Here is a 20,527-nt window from a genome sequence, read left to right on the forward strand (position 1 = left end):
CGGTAAGCCTGATGTATCCAGTGTCGATACCTGTCGTAGATAGAGCGAACGTAGGCCATCGTATAGCTTTGTGTTTATAACAAAGAAACATTTTAACTAAGCTACAGATAATCGTTCCCCCTTTAAATTATGCTAAAATGGATTGAAACGTTAATATCATGATGATATTTTTGTCCTACGTTTCGAAAAATGTTCACACAAATGTATTAGCGTAGGGTAAATCATTAAATAAAACAGCAGTTAACAGATATACTGAGTGTTGTGACATACACAATATAAATAATAATGATGGCGAAAATTTGTGAATAAATTAAAGAGTTTCAAACTGGCAGTAAAATTGTGACTAAAATGAAAAACATTCACTCTTGTTATTAAATATATAATTACAGGAAAATAATTTAAAGCTTGTCAGTAACCTTACGACTAAAGAAAAGCGTTTCACACATTACACTAAATTTATCAATAAAGGGATATCTGCTGAGTCCACCAAGGGGAATCGAACCCCAGTGGAGACATACCGCTGTACTAGTGGGGAACAATAAAGAGAAGACTTTTAAGCTTGTCAGTAAAAGTTTATGACTAACAGAAAAATTTTAAAGCTTGTCAGTAAACTTACGACTAAAGGACAGAGTTTGAAACGTTTTAGTAAACATATGACAAGAGTGTTAGTTTTGACATAATTTATAAGTAAACATTGAACTAGAATAAAAGTTTATTCGTTTTAACGTAAAGCTATACAATAAACTGTCCACAATATCTTCTCTATGAACAACTGATTTTAGAGATTGTAGCGTTATAAGTTCCGCTGACTTACTAGAGATACCAAAATGAAAGTTGTCAGTAAATTTATCATTGGGGGGAACCCGGCATGGCTAAGCGTGTTAAGGCGTGCGACTTATAATCTGAGGGTTGCGAGTTCGCATCCCCATTGCGTCAAACATGCTCGCCCTTTCAGCCGTGGGGGGGTTATAATGTGACGGTCAATCTCACTATTCGTTGGTAAAGAGTAGCCCAAGAGTTGGCGGTGGGTGGTGATGACTAGCTGCCTTCCCTCTAGTCTTACACTGCTAAATTAGGGACGGCTAGCGCAGATAGCCCTCGAGTTCAAAAAACAAACAAACAATTTATCATTGGAGAGAAAAAGTTCAAATATTTAAGACTGTATTTTGGCCAAAATAAAAGTTTCCAGTAGACTTTAACAAAAGAAGACAAGTTTCAGATTTGTCAATAAACTTGGGACTAAAAGTAGTGAAATTTTCATTTAACATTTGGTTTTCTTTGTTTGTTTGTAATTAAGCACATTCTTAAATAATGGGCTATCTGTGCTCTGCTAACCACAGATATAGAAACCCGGATTCCAATTTATAAGTAAACTTACATAATTAGGGAGAAGTTTTATTTTTCGACCAGGAAACTTTTCCACGATCTCTGAAAATAAAACACAGTGTAATAATGGTTATAGTAAATTATTAATCTCAAGATTAGCTTAATTAGCTTGTTTCTATAACAATGCTTAACTACACAAGTAGGCCTCAGATATTCATATCGAATAAATTAAGTCTTTCATACTATTGTAAGCTTTAAAATTGTTACAATAATTTCGAAGTAAATATTAGATTTCAGTAGATTTTGTTATTAATTAACGTTATTGTGGCCATTACGTTTAGTGTGTCACAAATAAGAAGAGTAAACTATTTTGGGTTTTCTCACATTTCGTTATTAACCTGAAACATTGAAACTCCTAGATGTAATTGTATAGCAATGTAGCTTCTTACGGAATTCGGTGTCTTCTTATAACTAGCATATTATCAGAATGAGTCTGTGAATCACTGTTTTACCTTCCATGTACAAGTCTATCCCAAGTTTCCACAGATAACATTGTGACGTTTATATAGAAAGTCTCACAAGTACATATAATTTGTTACGTACAGATAAATTGTTCAGTACGTATATGTCCGCCACGCACCAACTGTTCAATCCATATGATGTGTCCACTACGTATCAACTGTTCAATCCATATGATGTGTCCACTACGTATCAACTGTTCAATCTATATGATGTGTCCACTACGTATCAACTGTTCAATACAAATGAACTGCGTACTACATATGAACTTTTCAGTACATATAATCTTTTCACTGCACGTTAATTGTGTTATAAGGTAACTTGTTTTTTCTGAAGAAAAATACTCTTATTACTTATGCTATAGTAAATTATAAATTTGATTACTGAGACTTTTAATTTAAGTTTCAATACATGAATAAGCCATTTTCAGATCATCTTTACAAAAAAAAAACAGTATTAAAGATATGTGCTATTATAACTTTCTTTATGTCCCACGGTGACTTAACGGTAAGGCTTACAATGCTGTAAATCTGGTTTAGATACTCACACTGGGCAATGCCCAGATAGCCCATTGTGTTGCTTTTTTTTATAACAAGCAAACTTTTTTCCTATCCAATTTTGTGCTTAGAAATTAATTTGCTAAATATATATTTTTAAAATATTTTGTAAAAATCTCAACTTTCGTAATTATCGATATTTAAATATTTATCAAATATACGTTTGTCTAATCAAACACAGGTTATCTGTTTACTTATTTATACATGTCAGACAATACTTATCACTGAAATAGACAAATAACTAAACGAAATTATGTACTAATTTAAGAACATACAATCATACCTGCAACGTCATGTGACCTTAATGAGCCTATAATACTGAAACCGTATATTTAACTCATATTTTAGCAAAAACGATAAGCGAAAGCCTATCGTTAGTGAAAAATCGCACGAAAGTATTATATACAAAACCATTGTCAAGTTATTCTCGTAAAATAATGCGGCAAAAGTAACAACATGATTACTAATATCTAGATGATTTTGTTATACTTTTTGCGCAGAGCCGTAGAATCTGCAATGTGTCCTCTCCACAGCTGAGAATCGAACTTGGAATTTTAGCTTTGTAAGTCCGTAAAATTACTGCTGGCCCACCGGGGATGCCTAGATGATGAACTGCCCTACATGACACCACTTTCAACAGGTTGTGAAAATATAGTGACTGAATACATTATAACATGTTTTCAAATATATTTTTAATCCGTTCATTTTGGCAATCATCACTTGCAATGTATCAATATTGATGATAAATTAGAATTAATTAATATTACATTCATTTGCTCTTTAATAATCATGACAGGTTTGGTAAAACATTTTCGTATTAAGTTAGCTCGTACTTGGCTAGGTTGATAGGGCACTAGATCATAATTTGAAAATTGGGGGTTCGAATCCTGTCACACCCAACATGCTTGCCCTTATAGCTTTGAGGGCGTTATGAAGTAACGATCAATCTCACTATTCGTTCACAATTGAGTAGCCCAAGAGTTGGTGATTACTAGCTGCCTTCCCTCTAGTCTCACGCTGCTAAATTAGGGACGGCTACTGCAGATAACCCTCGTGTAATTTAGCGCGAAATTCCAAACCGAAACTCTTGTTTTTGGTCTCTGCTTCTGCAGTTATCAAACTTTGTTGTAAAATTCGGCCACTTTAGTAAGTTTAATCTTCACTAAGCATTTGTCACTTGGTCGTTTCAACGTTTTCTGATGCACGATTGAAATTACCAACTACATATTTTTTTTTCCAAAACAAGTACAAGTTCCTTCAGAAAATTCACATTTTTTTTTAAAAATGCACAGTCATGTTAACAATTCATGTCAAAAATGGCTTAATAAATAAAGTTTTTGTTCTCATATCCAATAACCTATTACAGTGCTTAAGTGTTGATACCTTGCCATAATTCGTAAAACTTTTGACCAACTTAGTCCCACGAACATCTAAACAATTCAGTAATATTTTACTGTTGGTAATTAAAATGTTTCAACTTATTGAAACTTTTTATATTATGATTTCGCTACGGTCCCCTAATAAAGATTGTATCCTAGTAGAGGACGGCTTATTTTACTTCCATAAAACACCTGCATGTCTTCCAGCTGGGCTGTCTGTAGTTAAAACTGTAGTTCAATTCGTGGAAAACCTTTCTAGTGGCCAATTCCCATTAAAAGTCGCCCCCCGTTGCTCTAGAGAACCCCTGCTGAGCCCAGCCCTAACCACCCTTGTCCGCTCTCACAATTACCAAGTTGCTAATAGGATCCGCGCGAATATGTTATTTTGAGAGGCGAAAAAAATTGTGTTCCGTGACTTTATTTCAGGGCTATTTGCATATTCATTATCTCCAGTTTTATATCAAGCAATACTGAACCTTGCAAGTCGGCAGCAAGTCTAGAAGTCTTGCGCAAATGTTAGAATTAATTGCTCGCCGTGTGACTAAGTTAGGTATAGATTTTTTTTTTACCTTTCTTTGAAACTTAACAACAGTAATTTTTTGTGAATATTGCTGGTGTTCGATCTTCGATACCTACGCATTGTTTGACACACTGTTGATTCTTTTACACACAGACACACACACTCGTATATATATATATATATATATATATATGCATTGAAATAACTTGGTTTGAGCTGGTGATCAATCAGAAATGAGTTTCTAACACTTCCGAAGTTGTCACTGTTTCGGTCTTGGCGCTTAAAACTAGTTGCCATGGTAACCAGTATAAAACATTGACGCTAAATCCAAGAACTATGCAGCTGCATTAAAGTAGCATGACTGGTAATCAGTTATAATATAACCTCATCCATATAATTACATATTAAATAAAATTTGAAATGGTAGAGATTTGTATTTTAAAATATTTTGTAGCAGAAATAGGTAAAAAATATACACACTGAGAAACGCCATGGGCTCCCCAGTGGCTCAGAGGTATGTCTGCGGACTTACAACGCCAAAAACGGGGTTTCGATACCTGTGGTGGGCAGAGCACAGATAGTCCATTGTAAAGCTTTGTGCTAAACATATAACACCAACAACAAAACCATGTGACAGACAAGAGAAGAGTGGAAATATAGTAAATATGTGCTTTTTTATTTGGCTTAGAAAAAAAAAATATGTGTATATAGAATACATGAATAACTCATTTCCATACCATCTTTAGAAAAATAACAGTGTTAAAAATATATGCTATTCTATTACATATAAGGTTACAAACTGGAACCTTATAATTTGGCTGTTTGTTTATGGGATAACCATCGAAGCAACCCATTTGTTTTTTTCTTTCTCCAGCAGCATGCTGAAATTGCATCGTTGTTTTGACTTTCTCTAGCGGCATGCTGAAAATTCCTCCTTATATTTGGCTTTCTACAGTGGCATGTTGAAACTACCTCACTATTTTGGCATTTTTTAGTGGTTCGCTGATGTTGCAATCAACTGTAGCGAGTGACAGATCAGTTTTATCTAAAATAGATGTAGTTGTGCACAAGTTGGAATATTAATGTGATTAAAACTTCTTAAAGGATCCTGCAATAAATACAAGCATATATGCGTTCTTTTAATTTACCTTTGTGGAATACATGTACATATATGTTCATAAGTACATAAATTATTTAGTTTTTGTTTTCAAAACTACTTTTAATAAAAACAAGCTCAGAAAAGTATTTTTGTTCCAAACGTTATCCAGACAAGAGGAATAAGATTTATTTATTTTCCTCAGATTGAATAAGAGTGCGGACGAGAATGGTTTAGTGTTTAATAAGAGTGCGGACGAGAGTGATTTAGTGTTTAATAAGAGTGCGGACGAGAGTGATTTAGTGTTTAATAAGAGTGCGGACGAGAGTGATTTAGTGTTTAATAAGAGTGCGGACGACAGTGGTTAAGTATTTAATAAGAGTGCGGACGTGAATGGTTTAGTCTTTAATAAGAGTGCGGACGAGAATGGTTTAGTGTTTAATAAGAGTGCGGACGAGAGTGATTTAGTGTTTAATAAGAGTGCGGACGACAGTGGTTAAGTATTTAATAAGAGTGCGGACGTGAATGGTTTAGTCTTTAATAAGAGTGCGGACGACAGTGGTTTAGTTTTTAATAAGAGTGCGGACGTGAATGGTTTAGTCTTTAATAAGAGTGCGGACGTGAATGGTTTAGTCTTTAATAAGAGTGCGGACGACAGTGGTTTAGTTTTTAATAAGAGTGCGGACGTGAATGGTTTAGTGTTTAATAAGAGTGCGGACGAGAGTGGTTTAGTCTTTAATAAGAGTGCGGACGACAGTGGTTTAGTGTTTAGTGGTAAGTGTACCAGACTTACTGATGAACCATTGGGGTTTGTTGAAGAGAAAGCGAGACAATAAGTAATACTGTGCTCCATTACATTTCTCAAACTAGCTTAAAGTACTTATAAAATTAATGGTTTGATTTACTACAATAAATAAATTTTTAATCACGAATTTTAATAATATTCAAATAGAAATGATAATCAATAGGCCAAAGAACTGATAAAAAGTGTTCTGTAGGCCATAAAAAATCATATTTTAAACAATGCTTTACAGTTACTAATTTTTGTGTAGGTTTCACTAATAGCTTTGTGTCAAAAGAAAAACAGTTAAATCCAATATTCAGTTTCGCGAAGATATGACAGTGGGCGCTGTTGGCTAGCCTCTCCTCTAGCCCGTCAGTTCAAAATAAGAGACAGTCGGCTCATATAGTCCTTGAATAGCTGTGCACAAATATCTGAAACAAAAAACTAATAAAAATATTTTAGCCATTTAGGAAAAGTAGGGCTTAAGTAAAAAACAAAAAACGGCCCTTAATTAGAAATTGTCTCAAAACCTTATTTGATAAAGAAAGTTTTGTACCAAATCAGGCAAAAAAAAAAAAAAATCGAAATACGTTATACTCATTTTGTTGAGTTACACACGGTACTTTCAACACGCAAGATATGAAGTTTGCTAGTGACGTATATCGGGTTATTAACTCTATATTTAATTTCCAATATGTACATGTGAGAAAAAAATAGTTTGTAGTTATTCATGCTTATCAAGATTATGACATAAATGTGAAACTTCCTCAAAAAAGATTTATCACATTACTCAAACTGGATGCTAAAAATATGTGCAAAAATATTTCGTACTATCTATCATTTTAGTTTCGCGCCTCTTAACATGACGCAGCGCTATTTAGACTCGGTGCGAGCGTACCATGTTCTGCTTGCCTCTTTTTATAAAAAGCGTAACATGGACAGTCTTGTTAAATTCTAAAATTATTTAAAGTGCTCATTAGATGGCGCCACATAAACCAGGCAAGATTGTCTTTACCATACTATATTCAAACTGTATAGGTGGTGAACTGTAGTTTCCACACGTATTCTCTAATGACCTGTGTGTAAAAAGGGTGAACGTTTCAATTGCTAAATGTTTACTACTTTGTCAAATTTCACTTTTATTATGCTACTATATAAAAAGTTAAGGTAAGAGATATGTGTCTCTTTAATCAAGTTCCTATTATCAGCTTCGTTTTATGTCTGTGGTATGCTGACATGTAAGATAACTGAATTTAAATCAAAACATAACGACCTCTATCACTTCTTTTGGAAACTTTTTCTAAAATAATGCTCTGTTTTTACAAATGATTTATATTTCTTAATAGTGTATTTCGTCTGGTTTAACTTGAAGTAAAAAAAAAAAAAAAACGAGGAGAAATCTACGTTTGAGACTTTCATTATCGCCTACAGCTAAAATGAATTAGTAACAACTTTTCAGTTCAATGCTATCGCAAACAACGAGGACCTAATTTCATATGTCACGTCGTATCCTCAGCTACGTCAAGGCAGTGGGAAATAAAAACCTTTTAGTACAGCAACGACACTTCTGTCTTGACTTATACTTGAGATGCGCTGATATTCACATGTATATACCTTTCTGCACGTGTCTGTAGGAAAAACGTGGACTTAATAATTTCTTTTCTACATTCAACGCCTGCTGAGGAAAGAGTTTATCAATGTATTCTAAGAGACGACACACTTTAGAAAAAGAGAACCTTGGACTCTGTCAAATAAACCTTTGTTATATGATAGACCTGAGGTTATAAATACTTCTTAAAACGTGTTCATATCCATTTACAGTTTAATAGAATACACATTGCAAAGACATCCTGTGTAGAATTGTGATTGCTTATTGTGCTTAGATATACTTATTTTTAATCATCGGTCATTAGGTCAAACCAATGTTGTTGGGCGGTATAGTCGAGAAAGAAAATATCATAGTTTATAAGCATTTAGCGACCATTCACTGTAGAAGCCGTGTAGACATTGCATTCTTCAGCCGCAAGATTCTTTGGTTTGGGCGGGGCACTAGTTCGTGTAAATTTCAGTACTCAGAGTCTCACGAAGCGGATCGCAGCTGCATTCCCAGGAAGATCTGTCTCTCAATTGTCAATCAAACAAGGTGAATTCGAGTTTGTTTGACCTGAACTTTTAGAGAAAAGCTTTGCCTGTTTCTATTAAACTCTGCTTTTTCTTCTTTTTTTATTTCGAGTGTATACAATGAGTGAAACGTGGTGACCTTTATCTGATGTAACCTGTAATTTTAGTGAGCGTCTTTCAACACATTCTATTAGCTTTAACATGGTTAAATAAAATGGCTTCTAATAAAGCTCAAAAGAAAACCTTTTAATAGTTTATAGGGCGTTGGTTTATAGAAAAGTGCATATATATGATAGACACTTTCCAATGACTATGGTATGTTATCATTTTATCATTTAATATTTAATAAAATTGGATCCAAAGCTATTTACACATTCTTGAAGGGTTTGTTTTTTTTGTCATAGTTCCCTAGTATTTCATTCTTCTTTGGTTCAAGCTATAGCATAAACAAGGATATGTATGTGTTATTTTATATCTTTACTTTGGTCTCTGAGTTTGTTTGTGGTTTTTGCTTTATCCGACTGGTAAAGATGAATATGTAAGTATCGTTTTATATCTTTACTTTGGTCTCTGAGTTTGTTTGTGGTTCTTGCTTTATCCGACTGGTAAAGATGAATATGTAAGTATCGTTTTATATCTTCACTTTGGTCTCTAAGTTTTTTGTGGTTTTTGCTTTATCTGACTGGTAAAGATGTGTGTGTTATTTTATAACTGCACCTTCGTCTCTAAATTTCTTCTTGGTTTCAGCCGAATGATAGAGATGGATATGTAAACGTTATTTTGCATCTATATGTTGGTTTCTAGATATCATTGTGCTTTATCCGACTGATATTCGAGAGATCAAACCTCTAATTGTTGTACTATTCCCTTCAGAATCGATAATTCCGAAATTTAGTTATTTTAACTTCATTGTAATCTGATTGATATTTCTTTGTGTTAAGATTTTATGGATTGATATTATTTGCTTTGGTTTTATTCATCCATAGAATGATAAAGTCTGAATTGTTTAACATTTTGTCCTGGCTGTTTGAATTTACAACCGTTGGTAATAAAAATATCATTAAAGTCTTTAGAATAACTAATTAACAAGTCCTGACAGAAAAATGTTTGTAATTTTCCATACCAAGAAAACCAATTCATACCTTGACTTTTCTGTTCCGTTCTGTAATTCGCAAAATTATTTAACTTGGTTTTAAACTCAACATTTTCAAGTGTACCTGCATTTTAATCAATCTTCCTAAACACCAGTTGATTTCCACAGAACATATTTCTCATAATTAATTGAAAAATTCTCGAAGTTGAAAAATCTTTCTGCTGAATTTCCAAGTAGCTACTGTTCAGGCTGGTTCTATGTAAGACTATTAATCACTGACCAGGAATTCTATGTGGGGGCGCTACTGAATTTACTTTAGAGCTCTCTTTAGGTATGTCTTGTAAACGGCAACCACGGCTAAAACCTAATTTTTCTAATAAAGTCAACCATGTTATTTCTACATGGCGAAATAGGTAAATACTTTCTTCGTATATATATATATATATATATATATAACTACGTTTTCCCTACATGGGTAAATACTTTCTTTGAATGTTTTTTTTTATATAGTTAAATAAATACTTTCCTTTCGTAATTGAAGTTTTTATAACAAGCCTTTATCTTGAGAAATCCAGATACTTACTGTTAATAATACCCAGAGAAATCTAGATACTTACTGTTAATAATACCCAGAGAAATCTAGATACTTACTGTTAATAACACCCAGAGAAATCTAGATACTTACTGTTAATAATACCCAGAGAAATCTAGATACTTACTGTTAATAATACCCAGAGAAATCTAGATACTTACTGTTAATAATACCCAGAGAAATCTAGATACTTACTGTTAATAATACCCAGAGAAATCTAGATACTTACTGTTAATAATACCCAGAGAAATCTAGATACTTACTGTTAATAATACCCAAAATTCTTACTTTTTTTAAATACAAGTGTAAAGTAAAAGTTGATTAGAGTATATACAATAGAACAGTTATATTAAATATCTATGAGACATTGTCAAGCTTGTTGTTTTTGTTTATCTGCATTATGGCCACCCTGGAGAATTGAACCCCGAATTTTAGCACAGTAGCTTACCGCTGATTCCTGGAAAGGGGGAACATATTTATTATCAACTTGCAAATCGTAAATAAGAGTTTACCAATAATTTCTCATTTTTTTATATTTAAGTAACAAAAATCGATGCTGTCTCTCAGAAAGTGATAAAATTCAAACTGTTTTCTTTCAATTTCACTTTGGTTCACGTTTTCAGGGAAACATTTAGGTAAGTTCTCATCAACAAGTTTGTATTATAAACAGTCTTAGGATAATGTCAACTGAAATGTTATTTTATTAACAACATGTTTGTTTTTTTTACAGCTCTGGCTTTATGTCTTGTTCTATTACAACCAGTAACGTTGATATTGCATCCATTATTTGAAGAAAATATGAAGAAAAATCCCTTTCGTACTGGAGGAAACGTGAAATTTAAAAGTTAAGTGTTGATCAAAATAACATAAATGAATGGTGAAAGAACGTTCTAGGTATGGAAAAAAATCAAGTTATTTTACTTTGTAACTGAAAGGGTGGTAATCATGCTACTCTGTATAATGATTGTAACTTCACTAAAATACACGGTATGGTAACTTACATCACACATAACTATTCATATCTCGAACAACTGCATTTTTGTTTCCTACATCCAAATTAATAGATAGTAAAAAAACGACATCATGAGGTCGATAACATATTTTATTTCCGTTAAGATGTTACAATGTATTTTCAATGTAATTGTTCGTTATAGAATGAAACGGTCAAATTTGTGTTTGTTTGTTTGTTTTTTAACTTCGCGCAAAGCTACGCGAGGGCTATCTGCGCTAGCTGTCCCTAATTTAGCAGTGTAAGACTAGAGGGAGGCAGCTAGTCACCACCGCCCATCGCCAACTCTTGGGCTACTCTTTTATCAACGAATAGTGGGATTGACCGTAACTTTATAACACCGCCACGGTTGAAAGTGCGAGCATATTTGGTGTGACGAGGATTCCAACCCGCGACCCTTTGATTACTGAAAGGGTTAAATGAGGAGATTATAAGCACATACATTTGGAAATATATCAACACAGTTTTTCATTTTATGTTTTTCATTAATTAATATCAAAGATGTTTGCTTATGTTTTTCATTGTAATTATTGATATTAATTAACACTGTGTTTAAAACTTGAGCAAATTACTATATTTATTAATAAACGTTACGTAATGTAAGTTATAGTCTTATAGATATTATAGGCTATTCAAGATCGAGCAGGAAACTCTGTTTTTTGGTTTGTTGTGTGTTTTTTTCTACTAATAGTACAGAAAATTATAAAAAAACAAAGCATTTAAACTGTAGTAAAATAAGTTGTCTTTAAGATACTTGCCATATAAATAGTTATATCTCTTGTACCAGAAATTATTACATATCAATGCCAGAAAAATAAACGAAATTGTAGGCAGTTTTATCTCGGATAGCAAATGAAAAGGCACCTATGGCTCTGATAAGTCTATAAATATGTGTGTAGAGTATAGAGAATAGCTTTTTAACGTAATCGATTAACCTTCAAAAATAGTATAACTTGATGAAGCGAAAGAGCAATGGAGGAAAAGCAAGTCGAATTCAGTTGTTGCTGATGTTGTTTTATGTTCATGGTACGATATCAGCTATTCCCATTTAAGCATTCCTACCATACTAACATATGAAGATGAGCACCAGTGAAATCAGTCGTATTGTTCGAAATACCTTCCATACTTTCTTGCTGGTGATATACATAACTTTATTGAACATGAAAATGGTGAAAGATGCTACGCTTGCTCAGTTTTGTCGTTGTATTGTATTGTAAATTCATATTATCAATGTCAACACTCAGAATATCTGTGTTATTATACCAGAGCTTTGGACTTTAACATTCAAATATGTAAAATTAGCATGAGAATAAAGTATTGGTTTGGTTTGAATTTCGCGCAAAGCTACACGAGGGCTATCTGCGCTAACCATCCCTAATTTAGCAGTGTAAGGCTAGAGGGAAGGCAGTTAGCCATGTCCATCCACCGCCAACACTTGAGCTACTCTTTTTACCAACGAATAGTGGGATTGACCGCAATATTTTAACGCCCCACGACTGAAAAGGTGAGTATGTTTGGTTAACGGGGATTCGAACCCGCGACTCTTCGATTACGATTCGAGTGCCTTAACCACCTGGCCATGCCGGGCCATGAAATATTGACTACACTCTGAATTACGTTTTGTAATTAACATTTTAAAGAAGTTTTCAGACCTGTTACAGCTAAGTGTGCTTTTATTTTGACCTTGAAGTTTTCAGAATTGGATTATTTTTATAATTTCAAAAACTTCTGGAAAAATCTTTAAAAGAAATGTAAGTATTTTCAGTTTCTCTTCAAACATAAAACCAGCGAAAAATAAGATTTGGTGACGACAATAAACACTTACATTTTTAGTCTTGAAAAAGTCAGAGTAATTTTACAGTTTCTTTATAACATCCCTTTAAATACATAATATAATAAGTAACGTTTTATTTACTTAAACAGGGATCAAACACGACTTTTGTAGCTAACATAAAATACTTCTCGCGCATGTTGAATGTTTGATTAACACCAGAAACTTTAGATTTGATGATAAATTTAAACTAGTATATTTTAAATCAGCACTTCTGGTATTTCTAATATTTTATTTTCTCTTAGTTTTAGTGATAACATTCAAACGTATCAACAATTGTAAAACAAATGTCGAATTAAAGTTCTGAAAATACAAACATGTGACGAATCGTTACTTTCTCTATGTTTATACATTAATTTTAAACACACTGAAAAACTGGAATCATATTAATGTAATTTCTAACACATTATACCAAATTTACATCTCGTATTTCTTACAGACTGCTGATTATTATCACTTGATTTTGCCTTGTAGTGTTATAGGCTGCTTCTGTTGGCCTAAATTAAAATATTTCAATGTGACGTAGCTTAGTTTCTGTTTGTGTGGTTGTTTTAACATTTTTTATAGACCTATACCTGTTAAATTTTGAAATTTTTTTTCCCCTGTTACTCATAAACATGTAGTAAATCATAGGGTTTAGTAATCTTTGTTGTGGGGATCGTGTCAGGCCTAACATTAGGGTTAAGCCATGATAAATTGAGGTCTATTAATCCTAATATTTTTTCATAGCTAACTGTATACTGCGACTCGTCCCAAGTAGCTGCTTATTTCTTCTTCGAAGCTTTCTCTTTAGTAGAATTAAAAAGAAAACATCGGTTATAGTCAAGGAAAGGAAGCATTAAATAGCGAGTGCTTAAACATGTATAATTTTTGTACATATATGTTAAAGATTTATTTCTTTTTCACCAGAGGTGAAATTGAAAACACAGTCTGTGACATAGATGCCTGATGCATTCTTTGATCGGCCGCACCCTTTGCTCTGGACTGTAGTAGATTCGTTTTATTCAAGACGTCTCAGCACAGCTTGAGTAAGCAAATCATAGAAATGCGAATAGGTCTCTTATAACGGTAAAAGCGTATATAATATCTATAATTATTATACAGTAATGTAACTTAATTTAGATTAATTTAAAGTAATATATAGTGAAATAAATAACATATTTTTGCCCATTAGAAACGCAAGAAATGTAGAAGAGTGTAAGGAATTAACTGTTACATTAAACTTGTACTAGAGGATAGTCTTGTAAGACATATAAGATAATACAGGACTCTATATAAATATACGTTTCTTTAGTGTCACGCTTAAAACAGGATAAGTTATAAAACGTTAACACACAGTGAAAAATTGTGTAAAGACATTCTAGGGTTCAGAAAGTGCGTTGATCAAAATTTTATATTGACTAATAATTACAGTTACAAACTTGTAATGAGCTGCTCATTTGAATGAGTGTTCCATGGTGCAAATGGTTGTTTGGAATCGACTGGCTCTTATAGGTGTAAGATCCACTTTAATGGTGGTGACTCAGATTCTCCAAACACTTGAGGCAAATGTCAAACTCCTGGCGGTGACTTGAGACCACACCATTGCGAATATTTTCTGTTTCTAACAGTTACTCAGAAATAAACTGAATAATATGTGATTTGATAATAATGAAAGGTATTGTATTTGAGAAACTCATTACCGACAAAAATCCTGGAATAAATGTCCAGATAGTTAGTGCAAAATCTCTCTTTTTTGTTGTTGTTTGAAAACAGATAAATAATCAAAAGAAATCACGCATCCGACAATATTGTGATTGGTGTTAGAGATAACCCAAATAGATCACGAGTACACAAAATAAAGTACAATTAAGGTTTCATGCCTTTAAAAGCATTTCGTAAGCAACTATCACCAGCGTTCTAAAACCTTTATCAATAAGTTATTTTGTGCGTCAACTTTTTTATAAAATTTTCTATAATGAGAAGATATCGGCTTGTTTTGAAATTGAATGGTTTGGATGAGCCTCGTATTTTCTCTTCTTTTGTACTATTCGTATCTTCTAAATAAGTATTTACGGAAATCTAAGGCGTATATGACATCACCACAGAAAGCCTTCGAAGCACGTGCGTGGAGAGAGACTACACTTTACCTAAAGCAATTTTCAGACGGGTAGAAAATGTGCTTTAAGTTCAAAGTAAAATCTTTCCAGATGTTTAAAATATTGGTAAGAAAATATTCTTAGAATAACATCTAGTTTTGTTATTTCTTTCGAGTTGTTTTGTCGCCCCACATTGACACAGCGGTATGTCTGCGGACTCCTACTACCTAGAAACTAAGTTTCGATACCCGTGGTGGGTAGAGCAAAGATAGCCCATTGTGTTTAATTCCAAATAATCGATATTTTTGTTATTATTAATTTTTAAATTTCAATCACGAGTAGACAGACCATTGTCATGAACACGATATACACTCTTCCACGTTGTTGTTGTTTTGTGAGAGAAAATATTTTGTTTTAGCCTTCGAAAATTTCAATAAATATTTAAACGATTTCATGATCCAATTTTGGGAACAAAATTAGTCATTTTGCTAGAAAATTGTTTTAATGTCTTTTTTTTCCCTTTCCTTTTCGACTTTTATCTCATTGGATAATTTCTTGTCGCCCCATCCCAATTTCCCGCGATAGACAGAGCATTTAACTTTTTTTGTAGCTCTTTGTTAAAAAAAACAAACTAATTATTTTGTAACAGATTATATATATATAATGAAATTTGTTCTTTTTCCTCTTCAATCAAAAATAACTCATATTTACTCCAGGCTCTCTCTCCACAGCTGTAAGAATTTTACGTGAAACACGTAACGTTGCGTTATTGTTGTCATTTTCTTGGTTTATATTCACTCACATTTAATTTCATGTCCGATCGTGTGTTTGTTGGTTAAAAGACAACGCTGTAGGTTGTTTGCTTAATTTAGACGTTTATAGTTTATGGCTACAGGCAGTTTTTAATGTCACGTGACGGATGCGTAAGTTAATTATTAGAAGTTTAAATGTATAAAACGAAGAAATTGGTAATTATTTAATGAATCTGTTTGGGTTTGAATGATCATTGATTTTGCGAGTTCGTTAATCTTTTTGTCTTTTACTTAGATTTTCGTGGATGTTGGTGTTTGTATTTTAAACTTATCCTCAGTTCGTGAAACTCGTGTAAGTGTAGAACTTATAGTCAAAGGGAAGAGCCGTTCAGATCAGAAGCAGTTTAAGAGGACTACACTTTGTATTATGCTTTACCGAATAACTGTTACGAATCTGACCACTTACAGAAAATATTACAATAATAACTGGATTTAGGGTAAAACAACATCATTGTTTATTTTCGCTTACATGCTATATGTAAATGTAAACTTGACATCTGCTAAGATAAGTTGGAAGCAAATTTAACATCAATTCAGATAACACAAAATCTGCAGTTTTCACAAGTTAGCAAAAGAAAAGGAGTTGTATACTAATTCAGTTCGTTAAAGTGAGACTTAATGAGGTCTCGTAAAAGCAGGAACGCGTTTTTTCACCAGTGCACAGTAATTGGAATGACCAAGCAGACCTGTCAAGGACAATCATCATAACATGTAATGGTGGGCTTGTGGTTCTCTCCCTGCCAGCTTGCCGACGTTCACTTATCTGGAGATTATAGGTTCTGCCCAGGAACAACCTTTTTAATTCTTTTCTGCCCGTAGGCTCTGGTCGGATGGCCTTTTTAAGCTGTTAGTATGCCTGATTTTGGCCTTGCTTGTCCGACGCTTGTAAACACGAACCGGTTAGTTCCCCCACTCCACCCCTGTCTGTCCTTCCCTCATTCTTCCTTTCAACTTTCCTATTCTGCCCTCCATAGATTATGTTCTTTTGTCTTGTGGTATGTTGACGGTGACTGACAATAGATGCTTTCTCACAGTCTCACTTCTGTACTATTGTATCCATGTTAGTGTTATTAACGTTTTGGTGGTACGCATTTTCCACATTCTTTACGCAGAATCTATTGCTTTGTTACTGTAGTTGTGAGAGACGTGTAACACTTTGTAAAGACTAGGAAATCATTGGTTTAATTTGTCATGAAAGTGACACACCAGTTAAATGTACATAACTACAATTTCATGACAGAAACGTTCCTATAACGCTTAAAACTTCTTATCTATAAATACGTAACACAATATAGGTGAACATATATGCATGTTCAATTAAAATGACATGACAGATGAGAGTATAAAACGCAGCAAATGTAAATTTTAAGGATAAAATCGAAACTAAAGCCAATGTCTCGCCCTATCAACTTTCAATAATTTCAGGGCAGTTTCTTCAACAAAAGACTAAGATATGAGAAAATTAGTGTATAATAAGAGACTTAGGGGCAATGCATTAAAATGTTTAAAAAAGTTCCCAATTTACGATGACTTTTCTGTTTATTTTAATGAACTAGTTCTGTTCATGAAGTATGATAGTTTCTGTTCTGATGTATTAAAGTTTTATAAATAATTACAATTCTGTACGAAACCTGCATGCTCAGATTTTTCTTCGAAAGTGCTTTTCAAACCAGATTTAAAAGTTCTGGGTTTACAAACTATTTCAAAGTACTTGAGAATTTAAGTAGCGGAAAAGTATTCTGGGTTAAGGATAGTATTATGAAAAACTAGGTCACCTAATTAGGTAATAACTAAAAATTCTCATAATCGTGCTTTCTAAGAAAACTACGATTTTAATATTAAATCAGAAACGTTGTAAAGGTTTTTATTTCCAATTTTCATTCTACGGTACTTGTTAAATATTTCCCACTGGCAACTCCATTTGTTTAAAAAAACTTAGAACAGGTAAGATGTCGCATTAAATGTTTTTGGTTTCGTTTTTATACGCGTAAGAATGTATATAGACAGCGTATTTTGTGTCATAGGAAATATACGATTTATATCAGAAAAACTTGATGTCGAGTTAGGGTTAGAAACTTTAAAGTTCTCTTATGTTACTTCACCGGTTCAAGAAAAATGGACTTTATCACTTAACTTCATCCATCAGGACAGCGTAATTTGGTCAGCAAATGACCACAAACAGTATTAACTGTTGTTTTGAACTTACTAAATACATCAACGACATGTGCGCATAATTTCTTTCGTTATTCCGAAAACTATAATCAATTACTTCAGCCGAAATTGTGGAATCGGATGTCTTATAGTTTAGATATAACAAAATCCATCTAAATCCCAGAATGTGAATGGAGTTCTAGTAACAGTAAGCTGTATAAGTTTAGTAGTAAGCTGTCTTACAACATTCATTCTTTAACCAAAGAATTTTAAGAGCAGTTCCTGGCGGCATAGAAATATAGATATATTTTGACCAAACGAGAGAATGAGATAAGGTCAAAACAATGGTGTAATAATTCGATTACTCTTTATAGAATTAGGCCGTTATCAACTGAAATGGGACAATTTATACAATGTTCAAAGTTTCGAGGTTTCATTTTAACTTTATAATAATGTTGACAATCAAACAAGTTTACCTTATTTATAAAATTTGAAAAACTGTTTTTGTTTATGGAGTTGGATAAAGAAATAAAGTAGAGTTTACTGAGTTCGTTCACCAGTTTATATGGGATATAAACAATCATCATAATCCTTTGTCTCCATACACCATAAATAATCTTCTTTATTGAAGATAAAAAAATGACTTTGTCACTTTATTTTATTCAATGGATGACATACGTTATTACATAATCTAGTAAATGGGGAAAACATGTTGAATTTATGTAGTCATTATAATGATGAATATTTGTATTTTTTCTAAACACCTTAGAAAGCTATAGCTTAGTGTACACGTTTTTTATATTCTTAAGTTATCCGTATATAATTATTAAGATATATATAAACTGATAATTTAGTTTCCATGTTCTTCATATGAGGTCCGCTTGGACAACCGACAGATTTTCTTTTGATTTAATTGTCTTTTAGAGATAACGTTTTTTGAGTTAAGTGTAGATTAAAATAGTGCCTCTCTTGTGGTAATAACTTGTGAACTTTTCGCTACATAAATGTCTTCATTTTAGAAAGTATATGAAAAAGAACCGTCCAAGAGTGGTTTTGGTTAAATAGTCCTTATCTTTCTTCTAGTTACCAAACACTAGCGCCTGTTATACCTTGCTAGATACGGAACGAAGAACATTGCAGTTTACCTAACTAAGCTTCAAAATGTCATAAAGTGCGGACTGCCTGTGGACTGTAAGCTCTCCAAAGCTCTGTGGAAATAATCGGAAACCTTAAGCACACTGGAGCGTCCAGGACAGATAATAAACAGACCGAGTTCTAATTTTCTCAAGTTTTAAAAATTGTTTACATTTCACCTTGTGGGATTAGTGAAGAAAAGTCGACTCAGGTGCAGAAGCTAACAAAGCGAGTATCGAAAACAAATCAGGCAGCTCCTAGCAGGTTAGAGAGAAGATGGCCCCGTTCCCCCACACAGTAGGGGGTGGCGACGTGGTGTCCGGGAAAGAAACCGCGGAGAGCACGCCCGGCTATATCGGCCCATCACACTTGTCAAGCTGACGGAGGAACTTAGAAAATTACGTGAGGCCAAAATGACATACGGCAGTTAAATACGCTGATTGAGAAGAAGATTCTGCTTCAGAAATCGAACAAAGGAAGAGACATATTTCAAATATAGACATACTTATGGAACTTGTCCACCAAAAATGTTACAATGACGATTCGTTGACTCCCATTGCGTCAGCATTTTCATACAAACGTGAAGACGTAAATTATCTTCATTATTCCAAAATATCCACAGTGTTTTCGAATGAAAGTCAAATCGTATTATTTTTTAGTATTGACGTTTTCTTACGGGCGATGATTGAAATCAAGAAGAGTTTGTGTTTTCAATACATAAATAGATATAGACACAAAAAGTTTCGGAGTAGAATAAGGATGTGTCTGCTTTCTTCCAAATAAGGTATGTTGTCATAGTTTCGTGTGTCTGCTTTCTTCCAAATAAGGTATGTTGTCATAGTTTCGTTCCATTGTGCCCTGCGAAGAGTCAGTGAATTACCCTGTTTGTTGGCGTTGATGGTACGACATTTCTTAGAAATCGTAATTTTAAAAGACTATGTTTTGATGAGCACCTACTAAGTATCCTAAGTTTGTAACTAATTAGATCTTGGAAGTGTTACCATTAAAATAGTTTTTATTGTGAGGCAGGCACTGTTTTAATGGACGAAAAACTTTAAACGTTCTGAGCCTACTTTTAATAGAAACAAATGACTCTTCAGAAAAATATCTCCCAATGGCCCACCACCAAATACATTCGCCATGACATTTTTGAAACTATTATATAATTAATATTAATTGAACTGCATTAATTGATTCTTGTAAAAAAAAAAAGCCTACATTCATTTATAAATAAAAATAAGTAGTAATTATAGTTTTGGTGAACTCATTCGTAGTGTATTAATGATGATAAAAGTAGATCTACAGTGAAAATGTGAAAAAAACGACGAAAACGAAACCCACTTTGCAAAGCCAGCACTGAGGAAAGAAAACGATTTTCATAACACACGAACTTCACATGATTTAAAGTATATAAACTATAAATAAACAGACGCGAAGATTGTTGGGAGTAAAGGAATTATTACACAAGACTGATATTGTTAGGCTTATAAATATTCTAAGTAAACATTTGTTAAGAGTAATAGAA

The 20,527-nt window shown here is 33.2% G+C and overlaps 1 long non-coding RNA gene across 7 annotated transcripts in view; it reads left to right on the forward strand.

The window, feature by feature from the left end:
* Positions 1-20,239, forward strand: part of LOC143244988 (uncharacterized) — a 30,800-nt gene extending 10,561 nt beyond the window's left edge. Inside the window, exons 1-4 of one of the 7 annotated variants that reach the window (XR_013025416.1) lie at positions 8,031-8,324; positions 10,718-10,881; positions 13,737-13,855; positions 18,952-20,239. This is a non-coding gene — a long non-coding RNA (uncharacterized LOC143244988). Of the gene's footprint in view, positions 1-8,030; positions 8,325-9,733; positions 9,809-10,717; positions 10,882-13,736; positions 13,896-13,918; positions 17,662-18,951 lie in introns of those variants that run through there. The other 6 variants (XR_013025417.1, XR_013025415.1, XR_013025412.1 and 3 more) reach the window with 6 other exon arrangements.
* The last annotated feature ends 288 nt before the right edge of the window (positions 20,240-20,527 follow it).

This window comes from Tachypleus tridentatus, chromosome 2, assembly GCF_004210375.1.
Source record: "Tachypleus tridentatus isolate NWPU-2018 chromosome 2, ASM421037v1, whole genome shotgun sequence".
Lineage (NCBI taxonomy): Eukaryota > Metazoa > Arthropoda > Merostomata > Xiphosura > Limulidae > Tachypleus > Tachypleus tridentatus.